Source organism: Bos javanicus, chromosome 15, assembly GCF_032452875.1.
Source record: "Bos javanicus breed banteng chromosome 15, ARS-OSU_banteng_1.0, whole genome shotgun sequence".
NCBI lineage: Eukaryota > Metazoa > Chordata > Mammalia > Artiodactyla > Bovidae > Bos > Bos javanicus.
Genome location: NC_083882.1, coordinates 61,584,452 through 61,593,120, shown reverse-complemented (window position 1 = coordinate 61,593,120; position 8,669 = coordinate 61,584,452).

Genomic DNA, 8,669 nt, shown 5'->3' with positions numbered 1-8,669 from the left:
ATGAGAACTGTTTTGGTCTGGCTTTTCTTCATGACTGTCAAAGGCCATAGGGTGTTGGGGTCTGAAAATATAGCTGGCATCAGTATGGACCCCAGAGACTCCCAACACATCTCAATAAAACTTTCAGTGATCTCCATTTTCCATACAGCATTTGGGTTGTGGATGATACATCTCATCTGAAGAGAATTATATTGACCAGCATCTTAAGTGAAAAGGTTTGTTCAAACAGAGAATTACCTTTAATATCTTGTTTTTTTTTTTTTAATTCTCCTTTATGAATAAAATCACCACTAAACCCCAAAAAAATCATAAACATGTCTTTCAGAAGTACAAATAGGCTAAAACCTTTGATTTGAAAGCCTCGGTGGCCCCAGCACTTTGAGCCACCTTGCAGAAAATTCTGTGTGTGTAAAAACACTTGTTAGGACTATTTTCCCAGAGGAATGATTATTAAGACTTAGCAGAGAAGCACCTTGCTATCGACTAATTTTGGAGTCACTTTATTCATTGTGTGTGTTTATCTAATATTATTAGCAACTTGTTGCTGGATTGTAATGTATTAATTCTGTGCAGCAGTTAGGATTTTTTGTGCTATGTCAGTGTGAGGTTCCTTTTAAAATGCTATGTTTTTACCCTTGTTTAAGCACAGTGCCAAAGAACTAAAGGACATACATAACTCTCGATCTATCATCTGCATTCCCTTCGCATTAGGTGTAACACTGGCACAAAAATCAGAGCCCGAGCTCCAATTTTTCCAGCTGTCTCTGTCGCCCTGTGATCTTTTGGTACAAATTTTCTAGCCTGTTTGAAAAGGCAGCCTTCTACCCTCTTCTTTGATTGTGCTTAGGCATTTGGCCAGCCTGAGACATGGATTAATATGAACAGAATCATAGAGTTTTCTGAACATAAGTCATTTATGTGTGTTTAGTGGCAGATACCAAGCAAGGAAAAGGCAGACCGCAGTTGCCTTTGTATAGAGTCTGGGTAGGTTTTGATTTCACTCAGAGTCAAGAACAAAGCAACCTCTGACTTTTCCTCAAACTCAGTCCGTATGGAATGACTTCTAATGACTTCACGAACTGCTAGCCTTCAGATGACTGCCGCGTTTTTTTCGCTTTTTAAGTTTCCTCCTTCTATGACGTTTTATGATTATACCTTATGGTGCAGTTCTATTTTTGTTCTTCATGATTTTCTGCGTGCTTTAAGTCTAGAGGGAATTTTTTTTTTTAATCATTTGGCCAGCATCAAATGTGCTTTTCAGTTTGGGGATGGTGTGGAGAGAGGCTTTCAGTACCGTGCCAACACCAAACATGGCATTCCCTGTTGAATGAGCCAAATCCGTCCCCGGAGTCTGAATAATTTAGAGGAGACGTGATGTCATTGTCTACTTAGAGATAAATGGAAAGGAGTCTGGGCGTAGACTTTTGGAGTGGCCTTTGTAATAACAGTAATTAAAAAGAGCATTACCTCATATATTTAAACTTTTTCTACATACCATGTGCTTTTCTCATTTTTACTCAATGTTACTCAGAAAGGGCTAGTAGTTCTGTTTCATTATTTTTGAAGTACTGTTTGATGACACTGGTTTTAACAGTTTCTCACAGTTCACTGCTTCAGTTTTCATCAAATTATATTTCTAGTTACACTAGACATTTTCATCATCAATTTCCATATGCCTCAAAGATACGCAAGGACCAGTTAGCTAACAGCAAATTTGGATACCAGATAATAGCTGCTGTAGGACATGTTTTTCTCTTAGCACAGCCTTTTCTAAAATGAAAATCTTATACTCCACCAGACAAACCCCTTGACACCCAAACACACTTATATTTCTTTAACTAAATTAGCTTATGCATATGGGGAAGGTCGAGGATCATCACTGACTATTTAATTTTGATGTGCAAATCTAATAATAAGATAAACACTGGCCATATACATTTTCATACACTTCAGTTCCCAGCAGGTGGAAACACAGCAGTCATACAATTTGCCAAAGATCTGCCAAGATCCAAAGGATTCTGAGATCCTCTTTCCCTTAAGTTCTACAACTTTCCCAAGTTATTGTCATCACGTTTTGAACCTCCTGTTGTCAAATGAATGCTACAGATTAGGGCTTATTATATATTCTAGACAGCTCTGAAGTATGCAAATAAGTGTTATATCAACAATTGGTGGTAAAGTTAAATATCAATTAGTCATCATTCTCAACAAACGATCAGCTTGTTTTGCTTATGAATTTAAACAACATAAATAACCAAAACAGATTGCAGCTAGCAAAATGTAAAATCCCTAAATTGCTTTTTATAATATTGCCTTTGCCTCAAAAATAATTTTTTATTAATAATATGGCAATACATTAAATGTAAATCTTTTGGTCTTTCAAAGATCAATCATTCCCATAAATGTGAATATCAGAAAGATTTTGTTAAAATGTTTTAAGATTACCGAATCCTACATCTTTTAATCTCTATGATCAAAATGGGGCTTCCCAGGTGGTGCTAGTGGTAGAGAACCTGCCTGCCAATGCAGGAGACACAGAGACACAGGTTCGATTCCTGGGTTGGGAAGATCCTCTGGAGGGGGGCAAGGCAACCCATTCCAGCATTCTTACCTGGAGAACCCCATGGACAGAGGAACCTGGCAGGCTATGGCCCATAGGGTTGAAAAGAGTCATACAAGACTGAAGCGACTTAGCACGTGGACATGATTATAATATGTGAGCAGTATCCTGAAAAGGAATATGAACTGTTGGTATTCTAAACTTATAGAATGCATAACACTTCTTTTAATGAAAGTTCTAGTCTACAGAGCCACAGAACAATGTTTAATGACATGGGGAAATATTCACAGTATCTATTTAGTTGAAAGAACAGGTTACATAGGTAATAGGACATGAGGAAGAAAGGGGAACTTTTATTTCCTAATGTACTTCAGTCTTTAATTTATTTACAATGGCTTATATTAATTTTGTATAAAAAGATTTAGAAATGGATTACAAGACTGTACAATAATTACTTGATACATATCTTGCATTTTTAAAGTTAGTTTTCTTAAAAAACTAACTCATTTTATCTTTGTAACAGTTCTATAAAATAGGTACTATTAATATCTCCTTTTTACAAATGAGGAAACCCAAGGCACGGAGGGTTTAAGCAACTTACCCAGGGTCACACAGGTAGTAAAAGGCAGAGATAGGATTCCAGTCTTGCTTTGCCCTCAACTACTACAATATGCACTTAACTACATTCCCAATTTTACTTCATTTTTTGTGAAATACATTTGACTGAAAACTGTATAGCCAAAAGTCAACAGTGGACAATTCTGAATGATAAAATTATAGTTATTTTTAAATGTTTTCTTTTTGCTTGTCTGTATTTCCTGTTTTCACAAAATAATAAATAGAAAAAGAAAAAATATTGAAGAGGAAAAAAAATAATCTTTTTATAGTTCCTTCTGTAGTGATCATGATTATAGTGCTGTTATTTTTTAAAAAACTGCCCTCCTGTAAACCTTCTTTTCATTTTAGTATCTGGTAAAACCATGTCCTGAAGATCTTGGCTATTCTTCTGTTTTCTTGTGTACAGATTTTGCTTTGTTTACAAATGATCACTATGCGTAATCATGAGGACAGAAGAAAAAACTGATGGAACTTTCAAAATGTAGAAATGCCAAGAAAGGAGCAAATTTAGAAAACATGCTTGCCATTATGAATGTCCTTAAATGTTTGTATATATTTCCATTGCATGCTTTCTTGGCAGTCTGACTTGCTAAGAAGGGCCATAGTGACTTAGCTTGCAACAATCAGGAACCCACCAACAAGAACACCTTCACAACGGGTTGGTGAAGACTGCTTGGGTTCACATGGAATAATCCTGTACCAAAAGAGCAATATTCTTACTTGTATTTCCTTTGAAAGCATATCTGCTTCTTTGAAGATTTCACTTAAAACACGGCCATATTTTAAGAATCACTTAGAATATTGTTTGGAATATTCAATAAAAATGAACTAGTTCCAATGAGGACAGACGTGGAATTGATGTAGCATCTGCAAACTTTACAGCAAAAGCAGAAATACACTTACCTCTTGCATTTATATTTCATACAAAACAAGACAAGTCCATATGTGGACCAAAAATAGGTATGGGGCACTGAATGAGGGATGATGTTTTAGAATCTGTGTGTTTGAAAAAAAGATTAGTGACATTTTATGCTAGTATTTAATACTGCAGTTCTTCATGGCAAGATGGGATCCCAAAAGGATGTAGAGAACAGAATGAAGGTGACTTGGAGACAGGAGAAGCCTGACCTATGAGGGGAATGAGGGCTTTAATAAAAGAAGTCGTCAGGTAAGCATAGCTCTCGACCTCTCTGGCTGCGTACTACCATGCCTTAAGACAGTATTTCAAGATTTTGTTGATCTTTGTCCTGGGGCTTCCCTGGTAGCTCACTGGTAAAGCGTCTGCTTGCCAATGCAGATGAGGGTTGATCCCTGAGTTAGGAAGATCTCCTAGAGAAGGAAATGGTAACCTACTCCATTGAACCCAACCCACTGAAAAATCTCATGGACAGAGGAGCCTGGAGGGCTACAAGTCCATAGGGTCGCAAAAGAGTCAGACATAACTTAGAGGCTAAACAACAACAAAACTTTGTTTTTATTACATGAAATGTATTCAAATCTCTTAAATCTATTCACATCTCTTCATGCCTTACCTCCTCCAAACTATTTGGCTGGAGCTTACCATCACCTTCAACCTAATGACTGTTAGAGCTTACAAATGACCTCCCAAAATTGACCCTAGCCCCCTAAAATCCATTCTCCAGGCTGGGGCAAGAGTGGCCTTTGCAAAACATAAATCAAATTATGTTAGCCTTTCTACTTAAGATCCTTAAACAGCTTCCAGGAGCCCTCAGAATAAAGTCAAACATCTTCAACAGGGCCTTAGCTGTGACCTTCAAATGTTTTTAACTTGGCCCTTTAGTTCAGGCTTCTGCCTACAGAGCTGTGTACAGATCCCTTTTGAACTCAGCAACCTGCCAGACTGCTTCTCTTTTCTATGACATCCTTGTATTCCTTTCCTCACTCGGAGGAGGAAAAGTACCCCTACTTTAAGTTTTCTTGGTACCCGTTTCCTCTCCTTTTCTTAGATACAATTTTTACTTGTGTGATTATTTAAAGCCAGTCTCTCATCAGGCTCATTAGACTACATACTTCATAGTGTGGGAGAAAACTTTTGCTTGTTTGCATCATAAGATCATCGGCATGGTTTTGAGTACTCTGCCTGTCACAGAGCACAGCCTATAAAATATTTAATAAATAATCGAACCATAACATTAATAATACTGAGAGAAATGGAGTTTAGAGTCTGCTGGTCTCTCAAAGTCAATTTTTTAAAACTGCATTTATTTTTGCTGAGAAGGAAAATTACATTATATGTTGCTTACTCAAAATATTGTATATCTTATACTAGCTTGTCAAATTGAATTATTAAACTTGAAACCCCCCACATACATTTTCTTTAATCAGGTTATTATGGGTCTTCTACACTGCCCATCTTTCAAAAGTGATTACTTTGGCTTTTACTTCAATGAGATTGCTCATCTTCCACCATGACAAGCCTATCTCAGGTGCCACTAAATTCCATTCCACATTTCCAGAATTGGGACCACGATTTAGGAAGGACCCAGCAAACACTGGCAACAGAGATCATGCATATGCTCAGTATCTTGCTCAGATTTTTTTTGAAATTGATTACTAAAGTTATTATCACATAAATAATATTCATTTGATTTGTTGATACATGCGAGGCATTAACTAGTAAATACGGTAAGAATTAGTAAGTGCTTTGCAAAATTTTAAGATTTTTCACTTCTTCCATGTTTATTACTTAAGCTGCTGGCAAAAGTGGTTCAGATTTAGTCTTTCTAAGATAATGCTTATAAAATTTATGATACAAAATTTTACCAGTTCTAGTGTTTCTTGAATCTTTTTTAGTCACACACATTTTTATTGGTTAACCAAAAGGAAATTTTAAATAAAAAGAACAAAAACTATTATTTATATATTTATTTTGCCCACTTCAAATAAGGATCTATCAAAGAATCAGGTTAAGCACATAGCTTTCTTTTGAGACTATATCTTGGTATATTAAATATGTAAATTTTAAGATATAAATTCTTTATTTGTACATCCTACTATATTTAAAAAGAAGGCTGCCTTTAAATGGATGAGATACATAAAAATCATCAGCTTCTCCATGAGAAAATCAACTTATGAGATAGTCTTAAGTACTATTTCATGTTTCTGAAGATGTTAACAAACCCCTTTAATTGTACTCTTTGAACTCCATAGAAAATCCTTAGCTCTTATCCTCCACACTGGTCTCAGGATGTCACTTCCATTCCTACATATATGATATGGATTTTCCTTCATTGTGTAGTTGCTTCAATTACTCATGAATTCTTTTATTCATTTTCTCATTTACTGACTCATAAGGTTGTTTAATAAATATTTCCAAATTTCTATTAATACTATGTGCATAGCACAAAAGAATGAAAACCAGAAAGGAATAGAGGGCATCATTCTCCAGTTTGAGGAGGTTAAAATGAAAACATTTAAAACAAATTTTAAAAAAGTAAAAACTGTAGGAATTTAGAATAAAGTAAAGGTGTTAGTTGGCTCAATTTTCTAATTGTGTCATAATAGTTACTATTAACAGTCACTGATTTCTAATCATATATATCTTAAGTTTTGTTGGAAAATGATTGAAATGCAACCAACTTAAAGTAAAAAAGAGGCAAAATAGTTAATTTTTTTTCTGAAGAGGAGCCACAGGCTGAAATTAAGTTTTAAGTTATGCGCAAGTATCCCTGAAGTATTGGAAAGCTGTTCTAACAGGGAAAAAGAAAGCCAACTCCAAATAAAGTACTGACATTTCAAAGGAAGTAGTATTCACTTTCCAGGCTTCCATCTAAGGTTCTCCCATGCTTCCACCTCTCATTTTCTTCCCTGAATGCATTCTGAAATGATATTTTAAAAGACACTGCGGCAGGCTATTGGGAAGTGTATTTGCCAGTTCCTTCAATGAAATCACTGGAGAAAGAGTACAGATTTACATTCCATTAAAGGAAAATATTTGTAATATTTGCATAGAGGCAAGCATAAACTTGGCATTTGACTTTCATCCTTCTTTTGTTTTCCATCATAAGCAATAAAAATTGAATTTAACAACAACAACAAAAATGGATCTTATAGGCTTACTTACCTTAAAAAGAAAAAAAAAAACAAAACACCCACAACTCCCAGAATATAACATTTAAAATTTGGTATAATGAGGCTTGATGTTTCAAAGCTGATGTCAAGGGACAGCCATAGTTCACATCCAATCATTTTAAAACAAGCTTTTAGTGTAGGTAGCTATATTGGTAGAGAATATGATTTCACAAAATGCAGTATGTTCAAATACATGGGATGAGGATTATTTGAAAAGTGAGTTTCTTTTGTTCTTAATTTATTGTTTAAATTCATGTATACTTCCCCAGCTTTTTATTTTGGTAGACAAATGGAAATAAAAATTCATAATCCTAATATAGGTTGGTCACTCTCAGTAGGTAACTGATTAGCAGAGACACAGAAAGGTGCACTTCTTCCTATACTACATGTTACAATTTTAAGCTATTTGCCTCAATTTCTCCCACTCAATTAAATAATAAACAATTCTTCATCAACTTCGGAAAGATCACTGACTTGATTTTTTTTTAATATCATTAAGTGTCCTATAAAATGTGCCACTAAAGTAGAACAGGTTATTATTTATTTTTTGTGTGTACATTATTTAGATCCGGGATCATGTACAAACTAGTTTTGTTGTTTTAACTATCAAGTTTTTTTTTTAAAGGAAGGAAACCACAGAAATGATTTGGCTGGTGCAGATTTAAATCAGTCAAAATCAGTTGAAAATTTTTAACCATTTAGATAAGGAGTATACTGCTAACTCACAGAATAAAAAAAAAGAAAACCAAGCATTTCTTCAAAAACATGACTCCAGTCAATGTTTGCTGCTGGACTGGAAATCAAAAACAAAATATAAAAGGTCCATTCCCCTGCCCATCTTTAATGTTCTTTTACACCAGTGCTCCTTGCTGCGGTTTATGCTGGGCAAGGAAAGTGACTGTCCTATGGTTCCCAGCACATTTGACAAGGACGGACACTCTGGACATACCGTACAACAAAATAAATACATTAGCAAGACCTTCTCCCCTTCATTTCAGCTCGGGCATAAGACATAGCTTACTTCAAGTGCCAGGAAAGTCCATTGTAAAAGGGACATGTTTCAAGTGAATTCCGTTTGATCTTTTTTATAGGGGCTCCTACCAGCCTCTCTCCCTTCCTCCCCTGACCCTGGAAACCAATTAGTCTCCACACAGAGGCCACAGACCAGGTTGCAGTGGCTCCTTTTTATTTTTAGGGGCTATAATTTCAGTCAGGATGTCTAGTCCGTTGTCCCATAGTATACCTAGCACACTTCACCCTCTCACACACATCCACTGGATTTCCCTGTGGAGAATGCCTAGATATTTGAGTCTGACTCCTGCAAAGGAATTAGAGCTGGTTGGCATCCAAATCCTTCAACTCGGACAATGACATAACATCACAGGGTCACCTGTCTTTC